We start from the raw sequence: 19,620 nt of genomic DNA, 5'->3' as shown, positions 1-19,620 counted from the left end.
CAGATATAAACTTATTAGTATTTCAATGGGAAGTGTGGACCTGTTTTTGCCTGATGAGATACAATTAGAATCATGTTGTTGTTCATTCGTTCAGTCATCTCCGACTCTTCGTGACCTCATGGACCAGTCCACGCCAGAGCTCCCTGTCAGCCGTTACCATCCCCAGCTCCATCAAGGTCAGTCCAGACACTTCAAGGATGCCATCCATCCATCTTGCCCTTGGTCGGCCCCTCTTCCTTTTGCCTTCCACTTTTCCCAGCATAATAGAATCATAGAATCAAAGAGTTGGAAGAGACCTCACGGGCCATCCAGTCCAACCCCCTGCCAAGAAGCAGGAATATTGCATTCAAATCACCCCTGACAAATGGCCATCCAGCCTCTGCTTAAAAGCTTCCAAAGAAGGAGCCTCCACCACACTCCGGGGCAGAGAGTTCCACTGCTGAACGGCTCTCACAGTCAGGAAGTTCTTCCTAATGTTCAATTGTTGTTGTTGTTGTTGTTGTGTGCTTTCAAGTCATTTCAGACTTAGGTTGACCCTGAGTGAAAGCCGGGTAAATGACCTTGGAGGGCCGTATCCGGCCCTAGGCCTTAGTTTGGGGACCCCTGTTTAAAAGAATGGAAATGTTCTGTACCAGGACAATGGAGTTTCTCTCCCCTCGCCTTCACTGTAGCACTTGATGGTGAATGAAAACCATCTCAAATTGGTTTCCAAATGTGTCAGAGCAAGCTTTTGAGGGAGAGCAGAGAAGCTTATATAGGAATGGAAACAAGCTTGTTCCACCAGCAAAAGTCTAGGATCGGATCCTGTTTCTATTGTCTGCTATGGATTAAATTGATTTGTAAAGTAATCTAAGAAATTGGCACACCTTTCCCCATTCAAAGGAACTTGCTAGCTGTTTACAAAATGTTTATCACTGATACTGCATTTTTTCTAAAAGTGATTTCTTTCTTTCTTTGAAGAAAAATTTCAAAAGACATTTGACAGGGTATCAGGTATTGCCACTGGAAGATATCAAATGATGAACAAAAATTACAATATTGCTTCGAGGAAGGAATACCCGTTAAAAGACTTTACAAAGTTATTCACCCTTTGTATTTTATGATGTTTATTCATTGAGTTAAATATCTTCCTGAGGCAAAAGCTGTAATTGTGACTCGGATCATTAGAAAAGGGAATGCAAATTTTGCAGGAAAAAAATATAAATTTTGGTCCGGGGTAATATTTTCTGAATAGTGTGAACTTGAAAAGATTTAATAATTTCTCTGTTGTGTGTTATATCAAAACACATATCTGAAGTGGCCACTGTGATAGCATACAGTAGCAAATTAAGTTCTCATGTGATCCTAAATGTGTGCACTCTCATAAGGAATATGCAAGTCATCCTAAAGACTACCCGTCTGCAAGAATTAAAGTTAGGGGAGTATACGCTGTATTCCTAATGAATTGCTTTATATGTTTTTCAGTGACCTTTTATCAGTTCTTATCCTATTTTTCTGAGCTATAAGTCTGTTACTATGTTGAGATCTATGTTAGGTGCTGGATTTAAATGGGATTCCCTTTATAAAGGGAAGTTCCTAAGAAATTGTCACAAATTAAGAAATTGCAAGATATTTTCTGTCTGCAAACATGATAGCAGTGTTTCTCATTTTTATTGATTGTGAAGATTTTTCCAGAACCTAATAAGCTACTGCATGAAGACAACATAGTTCTTCACAACTCCGCTTTAAGCTCCTAATATTTGGTAAAACTGGGTTGCTAAACTGCCGTGATGTTATCTGATATGAAATTTTCAGGTACAACTGTTCAGACTCACGTGGAATATCCCAAGGCTAGTTTTCTCTTCTCATCCTGGTCGTGAGCTCTTTTTGTTATGAAGCGGTGGTGCATAACGCTCCAAAGAGAGCAAGATTCCAATAAAAGTGGGCCAAGTGGACTGTGTTATAACAGACTATAAAAGGATGAAGTAATAACCAAAATACAGCCTATTCTAACAATGCAGCTGAAAGATTGTGAAATAAAGAATGGAAGGGAGAACTGGATTTATGTCTTGAGGAAGTAAATGTGCCAAACTGGGTCAGAGAGGGAGATGAAATGGAGGTTATATGCCAGAAACGACTAGATAGAATGACTTAGTGGAGAGTTGTAGTTAGAAGGAGGGGAGGAGGTTGTGGGAGGGAGGGGATCTTGCCAGTGGTAACAAGGGAGTACAGAGAGAGGAAGAAAGAGACAGATCTTTGACTCAGAAGGGCAAGCAATATAGATATATGCTAAGAACACATACAATCACAGTCATACAGACAGAACATGCTTCTCTCACACTTAGGAGGCTAAGGTAAGAATAAGCACAAATAAGAACTAGGATGACATTTGATATGTTTATTAGCTTCACATATATTTACACAAATTCCATGTCTTATACCTTTCATCTTGAGCGCATAAGCATTGGTGTTATTTATATAATAAAAACAAAGTACAAAAATATGAAAATATAGTCAATGCATAGAAAAAAAATTTTTTTCTGGGTATTAATGAAATTAAGGTTTTGCTTATGTAGTGGGCTAATACTGCACGATTTTAGACTGCTAGTTACTTCTAGTTGTGACCATAGTATTTTCGTGGTCTTTTCTGAAGGTACTTCTAACTCGTAATATGCTGATCATGGACAACCCTTCTACACAGGCCTTAAAATCTGAGAGAAACTGGGATAGGGGTGGGTGGCTTGATGACACTTGCAGAAAATGTGTGCTGAATCACATCATCGGCTGCTAAACCAAGGTGAAAAGGTACGCTTAAAATCCGAGATCGACCAAACAATGCACATGTTCACGGGGCTTTGTTGTGACATGCTGGTGTGGACTGCTCCAGCGCATGTGCATTTGACTGCAACTATTCTTTTGTTCTCATATTTATGAAATTAAACAGAGCTTGAATTTACACAGTGGGCTCCAGCATGTGGCCCCAAAGGGAAATGGGGTTCACGAGGGGAAAAGTAAAGGCAACAGGAGGATGGGGAGAGATAATTATAAGAAATATATTTTGTGCACATTCATATATCCACCTAAGTTCTTATAAGATCCAGCACATCCCAGAGCGTCAGTTAAAAAATTAAAAGGAAACTTCCGGTGGATGTCTCATGTACATTTTTGGATTTCTAAAATCTGCTACAAGCAAACCTTTCAGGATGCCAGGAGACTATATGTCAGGGTTGCAACTTGCTTTCAGGACCATGTTTTTTAAACCGACTTCTTTGTCCCAGATTATGATGCTGTCTAGAAGGACCCTGAGACTTCTGGAGTAGAGATTGTTCTTTTATGTACTTTCCCCGGGTATCTTTATCTGAACAGTGAGGGATATGAGGAGGCATGATTGATCAAGTAGTCTTAGTGGTTGCATAAAGCTATCCATGTTGCGACCATAAATTAAATGCATCCTTCATGTGACAAGTTCAGACTGAAATGGCACACTAGGGACTATTCTTAGTTATTGCCCCTATATTCTGGAAGTTTCTTTCCTGAAGAGTCTGTGAAGATAGGAGACTGAAAGAAAGAAGACCCTTATGTATCTGGAACTCTTGAGATGGGTTGGGAAATAGAAGGAGATAGTTTCCCCTCCCTCACTTTCCATATTTACATATACTCGCCTTCATGTGAAAAATAATTAAGACCTATTTGATTTCCTTCTTCCTCAAATGGCTTCAAATAAATTGTTTAAGATAGTTCCATATCTCACAAGTGGCAATACAAATTTCAGTCTTATGATATGAACATGATTTGCATTACTAACTCTGTCCCTGAAACCATTTCCTCTTAGCAATGGCACACCCTGAGAACTGCCTTGCATTTTAATTTACCAGGATGTTGTATCCTGTAAACACAGCTTTCCTCAAATAAATAGCCAACAGACTTGGCAAACGGACTGATTTGTTGAGTAATTGGATTTGTTATTCTCCTGGCTACCCTTGATTTCAGTGTGCAAATCTTTATCCTTAATTAAACTCTTCATGGGTCTTGCTACTGAGCATTTTTAAAACAATAACTTACAAACCTTTACCAGAAAAATCTTCTACATTTAAACCTTGTCGTTTTGTGTGAAATATCTCTTCCTTTCGACACATTTGATCTTGTTACTTTTGCCTGATTAAGAAAATATAGCCTACTGGTTTGTCCAAAGGCTCATTGACGGAGATGTCCAGCTTGTGTAATCATATTTGGTTTGGAGATATTGATTTATGACAGGGATATTATTGTGTAGTTCTAGCAGTCACAGCTATAATAGAACAGAAGTATATGTGTGTCTGGGGCAGCAGTAACTCAATGAGACATCATGGTAGACATTTCAACAAGTGATACTGTCTTTTATTGTCATTCAAATCACAGTTACCACTTTCAAGACAAAATTCCAAATGATGGGTTTCCTAGATATAAAAAAGAGTCCTGCTGCAATTCATGAGAAACTGTTTTTAATAGTGTACCCTGAGACACTGCTGCAAGATTCTTGAGGTTCAAAAAGTAATGGAAAAGCAGGAGAACACATGCTCACTTTGGGGCAATTAGATGCAGACCTTTGTTCTTCATCTTCTTGGACCTAAACTGTGAATTGTCATATGTGGGAACTAAATACTAAGATGTTCCATATAATCTCACACATGCATACATCATTTGCAGATACCTACTGGTAATATGTTGTAGGAACAGGTAATATTTATTAGAAGCAGTTTTCACCTTCTGGAATAGCTTCCAGTTCCAATATAACAAATCTACTTTCAAAAGTTGCTGTTGATTAAGGTAAAATACAGCCAATGAGAACTGAAATTCCAGCCAGTATAGCACTGGCAATTTGTCAGTCTTGGTCTGAATGTAATCAAAGAACAGAACTTTTGGATCTTCACTGATCCTTCTATGCAAAAAGAGAGAAAAAAATTAAAATTGTTGCATGTCTGCAATTTCTTTTGAACTAAATGGAACCACCCCCTAGATCAGTGGTAGCCAACCTTTTTTTGACCAGGGACTACTTGACCAGGGACTACTTTGACCAGGGACCACTCTCCAACATTAGTACCAAAAAGGGTTACTAATCATATTGTGGTCAAGCCGCCCTGAGTCCCCCCTAGGGGGTTGAGAAGGGCGGAGTAGAAGCACTCCAAATAAAAATAAATAAAACTATAGATTTGGTTTGGCTATTTGGGGGTGCTGATTCAGAAAATTGCATTGGATAAACCACATCAGCTCTAGTTTCTGATACAGAACATATGCCATACAGTAGACATGACCTGTATTGTCAAAGGCTGTCATGGCCGGAATCACTGGGTTGTTGTAGATTTTTCGGGATGTATAGCCATGTCCCAGAAACATTCTCTCCTGACATTTCACCTGCATCTATGGCAGGCATCCTCAGAGGTTGTGAGGTCTGTTGGAAACTAGGAAAATTGGGTTTATACATCTGTGGAAAGTCCAGGGTGGGAGAAAGAACTCTTGTCTGTTGTCGGTAGGTGTGAATGTTTCAATTGGCCACCTTGATTAGTATTTGATGGCTTGACAGTTTTTAGCTATGCCCTGTTACGGCTTGGGGGAATTCTGGGTTGAGAGGTGATTTGCTGTTCCTAATTGTTTCTTGTCTGGACTTCCCCTGTGTTTGAGTTTTGTTCTTTATTTGCTATTATAATTTTAGAGTTTTTTAAATACTGGTAGCCAGATTTTGTTAATGTTCATGGTTTCTTCCTTTCTGTTGAAATTTACCACATGCTTGTGGACTTCAATGGCTTCTCTATATAGCCTGACATGGCAATTGAGTGATCCAACATTTCTGTGTTCTCAAATTATATGCTATGTGCAGATGGGTTCATTGGGTGCTCTGCTGTGGCTGAAGTTTTACAATGTAATGGTCTCCATCCAATTGTTAGTTCCAACTTGATAAAATGTATATGTTAACTTAATTAAGTTTCCATTGATTTCGCAATCCTACTCTATTTGAAACTAACATTAGGATTCTACCAGTTGTTTGTTGACAAAATTTAGTTAGAAAATAGAGAGAGACTTAAATTAGGACGAGTTTTTTAAAATACCATTTTGTTGTATATGCTTTGGGGCAGGAAATGAAGAAGAAAGAAATGAAGAAAGGTAAAAAACAACATGTTAAGATTAGAAATAGGTTTATGATAGTTTTAACCATTGTGAAGGCTAAATTATTAACCACATAGGTAGATTCTGCTGAGGTTCAGAAGGGAGAGAAGTGGATTGTTTCTTGGCCTTTTGGCTAAGATCAAGTGTGTAGAAGTGTGTCAAGTGTGTGTCAAGATTTTTGATTATCCAGGTCAACCTACCCTAGCCCCATTTGAACTTATTAGATAGGAACAAAACTGAAAAAAAATCTATTACAGTTCTCCAATTTTTCAATTTAATTATCAAACCATGGCATCAAGCTAATTCTTACCATGAAATTCAAGTATAGCTGATTTTGAAACTTTGGACTTTTGTGACTTTAGACATGTCAGTAGGCTATCTCACGTCATGAGGAAAGCAAATGCCAAAAATAAAAAAAAACTAATTTGTAGGTAATAAATTATTTGGGTTGCTGTGAGTTTACCGGGCTGTATGGCCATGTTCCAGAAGCTTTCTCTCCTGACGTTTCACCCACATCTATGGCAGGCATCCTCAGAGGTTGTGAGGTTTGTTGGAAATTAGGCAAGTGGGGTTTATGTATCTGTGGAATGTCCAGAGTGGGAGAAAGAACTCTTGTCTGTTTGAGGCGTGTGAATGTTGCAATTGATCACCTTGATTAGCATTGAATAGCTTTGCTGCTTCAAAGCTTGGCTGCTTCCTGCCCGGGGGAATCCTTTCTTGAGAAGTGATTAGCTGTCCCTGATAGTTTCTTGTCTGGAATTCCCATGTTTTTGAGTGTTGTTCTTTATTTACTGTCTGATTTTACAGTTTTTTAATACTGGTAGCCAGATTTTGTTCATTTTCATGGTTTCCTCCTTGCTGTTGAAATTGGCCACAAGCTTGTGGATTTCAATGGCTTTTCTATGTAGTCTGACATGGTAGTTGTTAGGGTAGTCCAGCACTTCTGTGTTCTCAATATGCTGTGACCAGGTTGGTTCATCAAGTGCTCTGATATGGCTGCCTTCTCAGGTTGAATTAGACTGAAGTGCCTTTCATGTTCCTTGATTCCTGTTGGGGCACTGCATTTGGTGGTCTCTATGTATACTAGCTATGTAGACCTGTCTTAATTGCAGCTGGTGGGGACAAGAAAGGGGCCTTCTCCGTGATCACTCTTTGCCTCTGGAACTCTCCCTAAAGAACTAAAAATGTTCCCCTCTCTTCTCTCCTTTAAAAGGTGTTAAAAACACATCTATGCACTTTAGCTTATGGAGAGGAGGAGAACTAATTATACCTATATATACCTATACCTATATATACCCTGCCTAGTTGTAGAACACCTACCTTCGTTCATCTGCTGTATACCATTTAACACCAGTAATTTTAGCCAATTTTTAAAAGTTTTTAAGAATTTTATATGTCGTAAATGTGTGAATGTATTGTGCCATGTTTATTTAAGATGCTGTTTGTATAATTTTATTGAGTTTGTTTTTGACTTGTTATATGTTATTCTTGGCATTGAATGTTTGTCACTATGTTTTATTTTGTTGTAAGCTGCCCTGAGTCCCTCCAGGAAGTTAGGGTGCGCTATAAATAAAGCTATTATTATTATTATTATTATTATTATTATTATTATGCCATCTTCATCTCTATGATACTGCACCTTGTTGGTGGGAAGCTTCCTACTGTCATCTATCAGACAGATGGCAAGCTATTTAACCGCAGCAGACTGAAAGTCAAAACCAAGGTCACCACAACATCTGTTATAGAACTCCAGTGTCTGATAATGGAGTCTATGATCATTCAGAAAAAGACCTACAAGCCACTCTAAACATCTTTGCAGAAGCACATGAAAAGCTTGTCCTCTCACTGAACATTGAGAAAACCAAAATGATCTTTCAGCAGGCACCAGCCAATCCCTCTGCAATGCCAGGAATACAACTTAATGTTAGAAAATGTTGACCATTTCCACTACCGTGGCAGCCACCTCTCCACAAAAGTCAACATTGACACCGAAATACAACACTACCTGAGCTCTGCGAGTGCAGAATTTTTCCGAATGAAGCAGAAAATGTTTGAGTATTGGCACATTCGTAGGGAGACCAAGATGCTTGTTTATAAAGCTATTGTCCTGCAAATATCTTGGGAAGACAGGCGGACAAATGTCAGGGTGCTGGAAGAAGCAAAGACCACCAGCACTGAAGTGATAATTCTTCACCATCAATGTCACTGGACTGGCCACATTGTCCGAATGCCCGATCACCATCTCCCAAAGGAGTTACTCTACTCCGAACTCAAAAATGGAAAACAGAATGTTAGTGGACAGGAAAAAAGATGTAAAGATGGGCTTAAAGTCAACCTTAAACACTGTGGCATAGACATGAAGAACTGGGAAGCCCTGGCTCTTGAGCATTATTACTCAAGATCAGCTGTTACCAACAGTGCTGTGGAATTCAAAGAGGCACAAATGGAGGGTGAAAGGGAGAATCGTGTCAAGAGGAAATTACATCAAGCCAACCCTATCCAGGCCCACCTTTCACCTGAAAACTGATGTCCTCATTGCAGAAGAACACGCAGATCAAGAATAGGTCTATACAGTTACCTGTGGACCCACTACCAAGACCTTATATTTGGAAAGCAATCATACTTGGACATAAGTGATTGCTACTGACTTACTGGCTGGCTGGGCTGTTTTAACTAGTTTTAATAGCTTTTCAATCTTTTAAATTACATTTAATCATTTGAACTAAGATAATTAAAGCACTTTAATATTGTACCTAGTTAATTGTTCATTTTTGTGTACATTTTTAAGTGCACTGATTATAAGATGCCTGGGGTATTTTTATTACTATTGTTATTTCATTCTCTCCACCACAGCCAATTTCACATTGCCTGACTGACCACCTGTTTTTGAGATTCATGGCAGGGAAGGAGTTCTTCAGGCATTCCTAACATAGCAGGAAAAGCCATTCAGGACAGGATTAAGCGATGCACCCAAATACATGTGCAGAAGGCACTGCTTACATCTAAAGAGTCTTTTTGGAGTGCAGCCATCAGACGATGAATCTAATGGAAGTACAAATTTAAAAATATACCATGCTGATGCAGAGGGTTTTTTTCAATTACTTGTGGAATGAATTTATGGAATGCAGTCAGCTGTAGTGTGTGTGGCTTTAAGTTCCCAGTCCTAGTACTTAGTTAGGCTGAGGACTATTGACCTCACCCACATCCTTGCAAAGCAAAATATCGGCAGCCTTTTCAGTAACAGATGCTTAGAGCTGAAATTCAGAAGCTTCACATGAACTGGATGTATCTGTGAATGACAACTAAGGAGAAATATTCACCATATTTGGCAATGGAGTGTAACTCAAATAAAAGCAATAGCATATAAAGATTGTAGTCTCTTTCTTTGTGTCTCTGTACAAACAAACCGATTTCAAATGCTGACACCAAGATACTAATAATTCTTTTAGCCATATAAATGGACTTTTTCTGCTGAGTGAAATGAAAAAAAATTAAGTACCAGTTCACTTTTCATCATATTGATCAGTTGTGCATGCATTTTGCATTGTATACTTTTTTCTAACCATGAGTAGTTAGTTTTGGATTTTTTCCAACCAGACCTGACAGGCAATTTGAAAATGTTTGAAGAACTATAGGAAATACAGAAATTCAGTGTGATTAAGAAAGCAATCCTCAGAGTGAGAAAGTGAGTAGATGGAGTGCTCTGATTTATGAGTTTTTACTAACACTAGTCCTGCTAGAATCTTGGCAGTAGATCAGAAGTAGCAGTAGAACTAATTTCATGCTTCTTTATCCCTCTATGGGACTTGTTTGCAATATTTTCTGGGGGATAGGCAGATGTGGTTGATCTAACATTACTTGGTTAGGATTTAGAGTATTTTTGAAACCAGCTGATCCATATTTTCTCCTTTTCTGTCCACCTCCATCCACTTTCCCACCACTCTCTGAATTGGAGAAACCAATCTAGGGAAGAGGGACAAGGATAGAAACCTCCATAATTACTGGGAGAGAACAGTAGAGCGGTCTGATATCAAAGCATCACTGAACAACACTGAAGACTTTGGAATGGAGAAATCCTCTTTCCTGTAGCTTTCAATGAACTTTGGCATTTCATCTATAGTGATTAATCAGATTTTTAAATCTCTGTAATGTTTTTTTTAAAAAACATTCTAATAGCTTTGTAATCCATATTGTTGGTATACATTAATTAGTTTCAATGGTCTCTCAATATGATGTTGAAATAGATCTCGCTTCTTATAATCAGTCAATTGTATCTATTATTCTGTCTCATTTTCTCTCTTCCAGACACACAAAGGCATAGACTTGCAGTTTGCTAATCTTCTCTAAGTTTAAGGAAAATAAAAGTAATACTTGTTTTAAATATTTATTAAGTTGTATAAGGGACTTTGGAGGAAAACTGACTCACCAATAGATATTTTTAAAAGCCATGCTGAAAACAAGGAGACTAAAATTGGTAATAATCTAGCTTTCTATGCTAATACTGCACTGCTGTGATTTCTGTTATATTACAATTGTGCTAATGTTTTATGAGTTTTGCAACCCAAGTCACAATAATACCACATTTATGGAAAAACAATAGCTTGTAATTTCCCCGTGCAGATCTCTTTTGGTCTTTCCTTAGCCAGCACATTCTGTAGATGATGCTTTTAACTGTATAACACAGAAAATACATTGAAAATATTTTTAAATCTACAGACTTGACCCCAAAACAGTTTTGGAAATGTCTCTTACAAATTGCACATTCATATTGTTGTAAAAGCAGTTAACAGAAACATTATTCTGTAAGAATAACATATGTGTGTTGTTGTTGCTACCAGGGTTGAAAATAATATATCCATTCTTGATGAATCAAAGGTAGGTATACCCGTCTCTGAATTGTGAAATCAAAACTATGAAAAAATAATATTTATTAACCTACTAAAATGTTCCAAAGGCTGTTGAACATGAGTGGGAGACAGCTGTCAGGAGTGCTTTGATTGTGTGTTCCTTCATTGGACTGGATGGGTCTTCTGGTTTCTTTCAATTTTGTGAGTCTATGATTGTATTTAAGACTTGCTTGTCAATAGATTTCTATAAGCACTTAGTTGGTTAGTGTGAACAAAATGTTAGACAGAGGCAGCTTTTGTATGTAGTCATATGTTCCTTTAAATAGAAGATTGCTTTACTCATGGAATTCTTAGTGGGTGGAAAGGAATGCATTTCGATATACTTTAAGGTCGCTTTACTTTTGAAACAAATTTACCTGGATTTGCAGCAGAAAGAATTAGCATTAATTACAGTATCTCTTGTCAGTCATTTCCCTAGAGAAAACAAAAACCAACTCCATTAGCTGTTTGCAGAATTACAATTAACATTGCCATAAGGTTACAGTTTCACCATATCAGCAGACATCAATAGGATGCAGTCCTGACACCACAGTTAGAAGGAGATAAATCATTAAATGCAGGAAAGTGATTCATAAGTAATATAGTAGTTGTAATGTCTTTTCAAGGGGAACAAAGATAAATGCAGATGTTCAGATGTGCATGGAATATCTGTAAGGAAATTTAATGCAATACTAAGACTTTATCTACACGTGGTGCTCGTGGCATCCTCCCATGCATTGCAGTGACAACACAGGAGCCCTCCCATGTTGCCTTGGCAGTGGCATGTGCTGGCTCTGCCCTTCTTCATCCATGGAGCTGTGCCGTCATCAAGTGATGGGAGCCAGCCAGCTCAGTGGGTGACTGGGGTTAATAGTAGTAGTAGTAGTAGTAGTAGTAGTAGTAATAATAATAATAATATGGAGTATGGAGTTCAGCCTAGACAGATGTGCCACAGGTGCAATTCATTGGGATGTTTAAAATGGAAAAAAGAGGGAAAAGGTTATAAAGAAAAAAATAACTAAAAATGAAAACATCATACATTTCAGCTGTCTTTTGATAAACTAACAGTTGTATTTATTATAATTAAAAAGCAGAATAACTTTGTAAAAGATTCATCATTTCTTTTCTTTGGTTGCTTTTGACCTTGTGATTGTCTTGTTCCTTCTTTTCAAGGTCTCTTATATTACACTGACAGAGCTCAGTGGGCATTTCTCTTGATCACTATAGTCCTCTCTGATTTTGCAATCAGATGTTATTTTCATTGTTGAAAAAGTGATTTTAAAACAGTTTTCATTTAAAAACAAAACAAAACATTTTCCCAGAAGTATATTAGAGGTCTTGTAAGTGACGGATGTAAGAAATTCAGATTGCTTTCCTCTTTTCTTTTCTTCTGCAACAGAGAGAATATTTAAACAGAATAATATTAAACATACCCCAGACATTCCCTGGTGTTAACCCAGATATATAGTCTTAATGTTTGGGTAAAAGGACAGCACTACAGTTGCCTGGGTTCATCCAGCGGATTGTTTAAGCTTTATATATACATTACTATACCAGGAGCTTTCTACTTACTTTCTAGAGAATTGCCTCTGATTTGTAATACCTTCTTTCCTTCCTTCCTTCCTTTTCTTTGTCTTTAGATAAAACATTTTCAGAATCTGAAAATACAAAACAGTCTATTGTTAAGATACATTTATAAATTGAGATTGCTTAGATATATAGAGATTACTAAAAGGTATAAAGTTTAGAAATAAAAGAATCAGTTGATTTTTTTTCAAAATGTGATCAGTTTTCAAAGGAATAGTTGTGTTATCCTATTTTAGGACTATCACATGAAGATGGTAAACCAACACCGAAGGTGGTGAAGGTTCCTATAACACAATGTCATGTGCAACACATTGGCAGTTAAACCCCACCCCTGTGAAAACCTACCAATAAACCCAGCTTGTGTCAAGATTACAACACTTGTGTGATATAACCAATCTGTTTCTGTCCAGGCATTCAGGATCAGAAATGAGCTTAAGATATAGCATTGTCCTCCTCAACCCCTCTCTTTTGCTACACTTCTCAGTAATTAGGAATTTAATGGGTTGCTTTTAGCATGTTTCATGGAATTTGTCATTATTAAACAGCCTACTCACAGCTTTTAGGCTGGCTGTTAGGTATCACATTACACTAATGATAAATAAATACACAGCATCTAAATGGAGATAAACAGAGATACATTTAAGAATGTTATAATGATACGTATTTCTGAACAGTATCAGTCATAAGGAATTGGCTTATTTATAGCAAAATATTGTTTGTATCACATTGTGATTGTAAATGTTTTGAATTATACATGCGATTTGTTTTTCAGCAATGTAAAAGCAGTAGCTTTCATTATGACAGTACTGAAAGCCTAGATAATGATAACAATTTAGTACAGTTTTATGTTGTCATAGAGTGCCTGTTATGCCATGCAGATGAAAGAATGCCTTGGTGGGAGAAAAGGAGCTCCATCGTGTTTAGACTCTGAACCAGATGAAAGGCCTTCCCTCCATTGCAACTGCCACTGTCCTGCCCTTAGAGAGAGAGAAGAACTAGCAGTTTTTCCTGGATTTAATCCTCTCCCACACTGTCATTCCTTTTTCCTTGTGCGTCATGTCATGCCTTATTTAGACTGTAAGCCTGATGATAGAGAAATATTAAATGAACAATTTGTAAGCTGCTCTGGGAGCTTCTGTGGCTGAAGAATGGAGTACAAATATACCCCAAATATACATAGGCGCGCGCACACACATATGTACACATTTATAAATAAAGATTCTGTAACAATGACAACAATAGTAATGGAATAATACTTGGTGATAGGTAGCAATACAGCTGTTTTTAATTAAGTATTAACTGTGAGCCATTTTCATAGCTGTTTTATGTAATGAACGTGAAAGCAGAAGGCCACAAATTGTAAAGATTACTCTCCTAAAGTATCCAAGCTCTCTGAGTGCATTTCTTATCCTTGTTCAATTGTACAGAGGGTTAATTCCCAAGGCTTAAAAAATAAAACCTTTGGCTTTATTTACATCTGTGAAGTCTCCTTTATCAAGGCAACACCGCAGAACTTACAAATATGAAATTTACTGACATCAAGTTACTCAAACTGGAATAGCAACCTTTTTACTGCTTTTTGCTGGTTTATGTAGTCCGCTCATGTACCCACCTTTCAGCTGTTATTTTGAGTTTATTCAAATATGAGCATAACAATTTCATTACAAGATGCATTTAAAATATAAGATGGATTCTGACCTACATGTATGTCAATGATTTAAATTCTATCAGATTTCTATTTCTTTGGAGTTAATGCTACTTTTTTGCATGGTGCAAGGTCAATGAATATGATGCAGTATCTTTGTGTGCCTTGTTGGACTCAGAAATCCTGGTCCCCTAGAGAAATTTACAGCATCCAGATGCAAAGCATCGTATTCATTATTGTCACCTAGAGATAAACACAAAGCCAAAAACCCACTTTGTTTGTGTTCACAAAATTTGTACAACCCTCATTTTGATTCTAAAGTGTTTAAAAAAGATTGTAAGAGGCCAGGGTTGTCTCTAATATGAAATGACAAGGAATTGATTTTCTTCCCTTTCATCATTAAACCCCCCCCCCCCCGAAAAGCTAAGGTATACCTGGTGGAAGAGGCCCTGATTGACTTGAGGTGGCTCTTCTCCATCTGCCACCTGGCCTTATGTGAGCAGGCCCTGCCCTACACTTGGGGTGATTTGTTTGTGTTTGGAGGGGGGTGCGTGCTCTGGGGGTCATAAATCAGGTTGTAAGTATGGATTTAACAAAACAGGGTTCACGAATCCCTTGCAACTTTTTGCACAGCTCAATGGTCACCCAGTTCTCTTATTATGTGAGTGCTCCTGAGGGTAATTGTATAAACAAAGTCTTCTTGTTATTACTGATAGAGAATCACTCCAACCACTCTCTTCCTTTGGAAGGCCCTTTGCCTTCTCTTACCTGTAATCCTTTCTGGACCTATGGCGTCTCTGTGAAGTAGGTTAATCTAAGAGCGTATGCTTGGTTCAAGGTGGGATTTGAAATGATGAGCTATATGTATTATGGAGAAAGCTTAGGTGTGAAAATAAAGTTTAGGTAGAGGAATGAAAAATTATTCAGGTTGGGTTTCCATTATCTTTCACATTTTCTATTAAACAGGGTTGGATGTGTTTTCTTTCTGCAATTCTCTGAAGATACTGTATAATACTGTCCCTCCAGCTATAGTTGCATCTACACTGTAGAATTAATAGTTTGAAATGACTTTAACTGCCCTGACTCAATACCACGGAGTAATGAAAACTATCGTTTTACCAAATCTTTAACCTTCTCTGCCAGGGTGTCCTAATACCTCAGTAAACTTACAATCCCAGGATTCCTTAGCATTGAGTCATGGCAATTAAAGTAGTGTCAAACTGTATTAATTATTCAATTAATATAGCCGGAAGCAGTACTTTTGCACAGCTATAACTAATGCACCACCTGCACCCAGTTCTGAACTTTCTTGTGATGGCATTAGTTACATTTCATTGAATTACTCAGACTGGAATTACTGGCAGGAAAAAGATAGGTGTAACTATTCATATAAACTTTAAGATTTTGCTTCATTGGATACAATTTCATTTCATTTATATTTTAATTTTGCTTTTTAATTTGTTGTTATCTTTTTATTGTACCCATGTCTTAATTTGAGTTTTGGTATTGTCAGTCACCCTACAGAAAAGTGGGATGTAAATGTAATAAATCAATAAAAATAAGCAAGGTTTAAATGGAACAAGTTCATTAAAGAAACCAAGATTTTTCTTAATTTGAAACTCGTACTTACTTCTATTTTCCTTCTGCTTTTTTGAAACCTACTTTAAATGCACTGAACAGTGCGATCTCTGTTAAATACATTTACCTAGCAATGAAATGCAACTCATTAAAATGGTAGTGAGGTCTGTTGGAAATAGGACAATGGGTTTATATATCTGTGGAATGGCTGGGGTGTGGCAAAGAGCTCTTCTCTGCTAGAGCTAGGTGTGAATGTTTCAACTGACCCCCTTCATTAACATTTGAAGGCCTGCCTGAGCCTGGGAAAATCTTTTGTTGAGAGGTGTTAAGATGTGCCTGGTTGTTTCCTCTCTGCTGTTTTGCTGTTGTAATTTTAGAGTTTTTTAATACTGGTAGCCAGATTTTGTTCATTTTCATGGTCTCTTCCTTTCTGTTGAAATTGTCCACATTATTGTGGATTTCAATGGCTTCTCTGTGTAGTCTGACATGGTGGTTGTTGGTGTGGTCCAGCATTTCTGTGTTCTCAAATAATATGCTGTGTCCAGGCTGGTTCATCAGGTGCTCTGCTATGGCTGACTTCTCTGGTTGAAGTAGTCTGCAGTGCCTTTCATGTTCCTTGATTCGTGTTTGGACACTGCGTTTGGTGGTCCCTATGTAGACTTGTCCACAGCTGCATGGTATACAGTAGACTCCTGCAGAGGTGAGAGGATCCCTCTTGTCCTTTGCTGAACGTAGCATTTGTTCAACATAGCACCAAGAAAATCCAACAAATGCTACGTTCAGCAAAGGACAAGAGGGATCCTCTCACCTCTGCAGGAGTCTACCGTATACCTTGCAGCTGTGGACAAGTCTACATAGGGACCACCAAACGCAGTGTCCAAACACGAATCAAGGAACATGAAAGGCACTGCAGACTTTCTCTGTTCTGGTTTCCAGTCAGCATTCAAAATATAAGCATCAGTTTCCTATGCTGATTATTTATTTATTTTTGTTTCCTAAGTTGGTGATTTTGTTTTGTTTTGCTGTTTATTTCAGCCTCCAGGCTAATACAGAGGCAGTTCCATTTCCAAAGGGCAGGGAACATAGGATCTGTACTACCTGATGTAGCTTCCTTTGCTATCTGGACCATGTAAGTTGTATATATGCACTAAAGAAGTGGAATTTGTTTGAAGCTCTAGCCCCTGTACTCTATCCTTTTGTTTCTCTTCTCCTTCTCCTCCAGTGGAACTGTGCTATTGTATTCTATTCACTGTGAAGCAGGCCCGTAGCCAGGATTTTGATTCAGGGGAGTTGAGTTTGATTCGAGGGGGCGGGCTGAGTCTGAGTGAAAGAGGGTCTACCCAAGCAAACCTTTTGTATCGTTACCGCATACCCCATGCATATGGGATATATTGAGCATGGTGATCATGAGCATGGTGATTCATGATATGAATAAACATAACAGTTTAAATCATGTACCAGTAAGGCCTCCTCATGGACCACCATGAGAATTTGGGGGGGGGGGGTGAAGCCCCTCAAGCCCCCCTCCTCCCCTGGCTACATGCCTGCTGTGAAGTTTTTGTTTTGTTCTATTTTGTGGTAGTGTGGACAATGGACATACTTGTTCTTAATTGCAACTACATGAAATTATCTGATTTCACAATTGATGTCAATAGAAAACCATTTTTTTTGTACCTAAGGACAATTCAAAATTATTTCATACCAAAACCCAGGAAATGTGCTGTCCTGTGGAGAGAAAAAACCATCAAGGAGATGGTTTCTTTCTCCACTCTATAGTTATTAGGGGTTTGCAATATTTTCATTAGTCCTCGTAAGTTGGATAAAATTCATTAATTTTTTTCTTACAAGGTGATATCTGACAAGTAGGTGTGGCCCATGCCAAAAACTTGAAATTCAAAACTTACGTAATACATTTGGTTTGCATTTTGTAAATCTTGGAAGCCTCTCAAGTCACTTTTATTTTCAGCACAAGGAAGCAAAGCAAAACCAAAAAAGACTGCCTTTTCTCTTTAGATTAATGGCCTCTTGCCATTAGGAGACGGAAAGCAGGGAGCAGAGTTCGCTGCGAAAGAAAGCACAGAACTCTGGGAAATGTAGTTTGAGAAGGCCAGGAGACCTACACCAGAGAATTTTAAAGGCCCTGCCCTAAACTACATTTCCCAGAATTCTGCTTGCATCAGGAAGTCCCAGTCAGGATAGGGGAGAGATTTGTCCCTCCATTGCAGCTGCCAGCCAGAGTTCTAGTGAATCTGCAAAGAGTAGGACTGACTGATATTTCTAGTAAGTAAATCTCTGTGCTGGACTGGGGAAAAAGTCCCTAAATAGATGCCCCCTGTGGGTCCCTTCTAGCTCACTAGAGGAAGCATATTAATTAGTTTCGCGGCTGGAAGGCCATCTGTCAGGAGAGTTTTGATGTTGCCCTTTTGCCTGGATGAAAGGGGTTGAGTAGATGGCCCTTGTGGGTCCTCTCCAACTCTAGAATTCTATGAAAATGTAGAATTGGTTGATATTGGTTTCTGTTGGCTAATATGAGAGACATTCAATGAAATAGCTGTTGTGGATTTTTTAAAAAAATGTTTTTATCAAAAACTTTTTTAAAAACCCTATAATCAGTGGGTGTATGAATATTTCAGAACTTTGAGGGGAACGATCCCCTGTTATATTATGTCATTGTATAGAACATTCAAGGAGATAGCTCTTGTAGCTTTTTTTTTTAAGTTGCTTATAAAAACTTTGAAAATGCTTCCAAAAATCAGTGGATGAGTGTAACATTCTGAAATTTGATGGGCTAACAGTGGTAAATGTGTTCTACCACTGTAGCAAATTTCACCCCAGTAAAACCTTGGGAGGAAGAAGCCCCTGAAATTTCCCCAATTATAGTTATGCACAATTACTATAACAAAAAAAATAATGGAATTTCGATAGTCTTGTTATAATAATGAAGTTTTTTTTACTAACTTTAGAAACACTTTAGAAATGAAACATCAGCAGCCCCTAATTTTGTAGACTTTTGAAAGTTTTTTTTATCATCACGCATGCCTAATCCTATGTCTCTCCTTTTCCAACAACTCGATTTATTTTCTCTTTCATCTGATTGATAGGGCTTATTCCTTACTCAATCAGTCAATATTCCATTGAGCCCCAGTAGGACTGTTGGGGAATTCCTTCTCTCACCCCCAGTAGTGTTCTCTTTTTTCTAAATGTTTAATAGTAATTAGCAAACTTCAGGATACCCTTGCATCTATTGGCAGCTTGTAAATTCTCAAATCTTTGAGCACTGGAGAAGTAACTTTGTGATTTCTCAGCACCTACCGAAATCAAGTAGCACTAGAACCAATGCATTTCATCCCTATTCTCTGTCTAGAGATCAGGTAGTCCAGAAGAATATTAGGATCATCATGAAATTTTTGGACTTCGAAACAGAAAAAAGCTCAAATGGAGCTTTCCAATTAAAAAGTTAGAAAACTCTTACTCTTTTTGTATAGTTATCGTAAGCTGAAATTAGTATTTTCATACATTGCTTCTCTCATTCTAAAACAAACTACGCACAAAACAACAAGCACAAAATGACTTTCCTGATTAATAATAAAACCCACCAACCATGAATTCTATGTTTTCTAAATATATATATAAATACTAGGCCTGGGTAACAACGGAAAAATTTGTTTCTAAAATCGATTTGTATTTGGGGTTTTTTTTGTTTCGATATTTAAAATAATTACAAAATTTTCCTTTTAAAAAGTTCGATATTTACGAAATTTCGTAAATGATAAAAAATTAATGAATCGATTTCCGAAACAATAA

The 19,620-nt window shown here is 37.7% G+C and overlaps 1 protein-coding gene across 6 annotated transcripts in view; it reads left to right on the top strand.

Annotated features, from left to right (window-relative positions):
* Positions 1-19,620, top strand: part of CHRM3 (cholinergic receptor muscarinic 3) — a 270,852-nt gene that overhangs the window by 116,745 nt on the left and 134,487 nt on the right. The window contains exon 3 of one of the 6 annotated variants that reach the window (XM_060753877.2): positions 16,852-16,945. The exons of the other annotated variants lie outside the window; for them this stretch is intronic. The gene's annotated coding sequence lies outside the window, so the exon portion shown is untranslated. The remainder of the gene's footprint in view (positions 1-16,851; positions 16,946-19,620) is intronic. 6 annotated transcript variants of the gene reach the window in all.

The sequence above is a fragment of the Anolis sagrei genome, chromosome 1 (assembly GCF_037176765.1).
Source record: "Anolis sagrei isolate rAnoSag1 chromosome 1, rAnoSag1.mat, whole genome shotgun sequence".
In the NCBI taxonomy this organism is placed as follows: domain Eukaryota; kingdom Metazoa; phylum Chordata; class Lepidosauria; order Squamata; family Dactyloidae; genus Anolis; species Anolis sagrei.
Note: the sequence above shows the minus strand (reverse complement) of the source record. Positions and strands in the feature narration are given on the sequence as shown.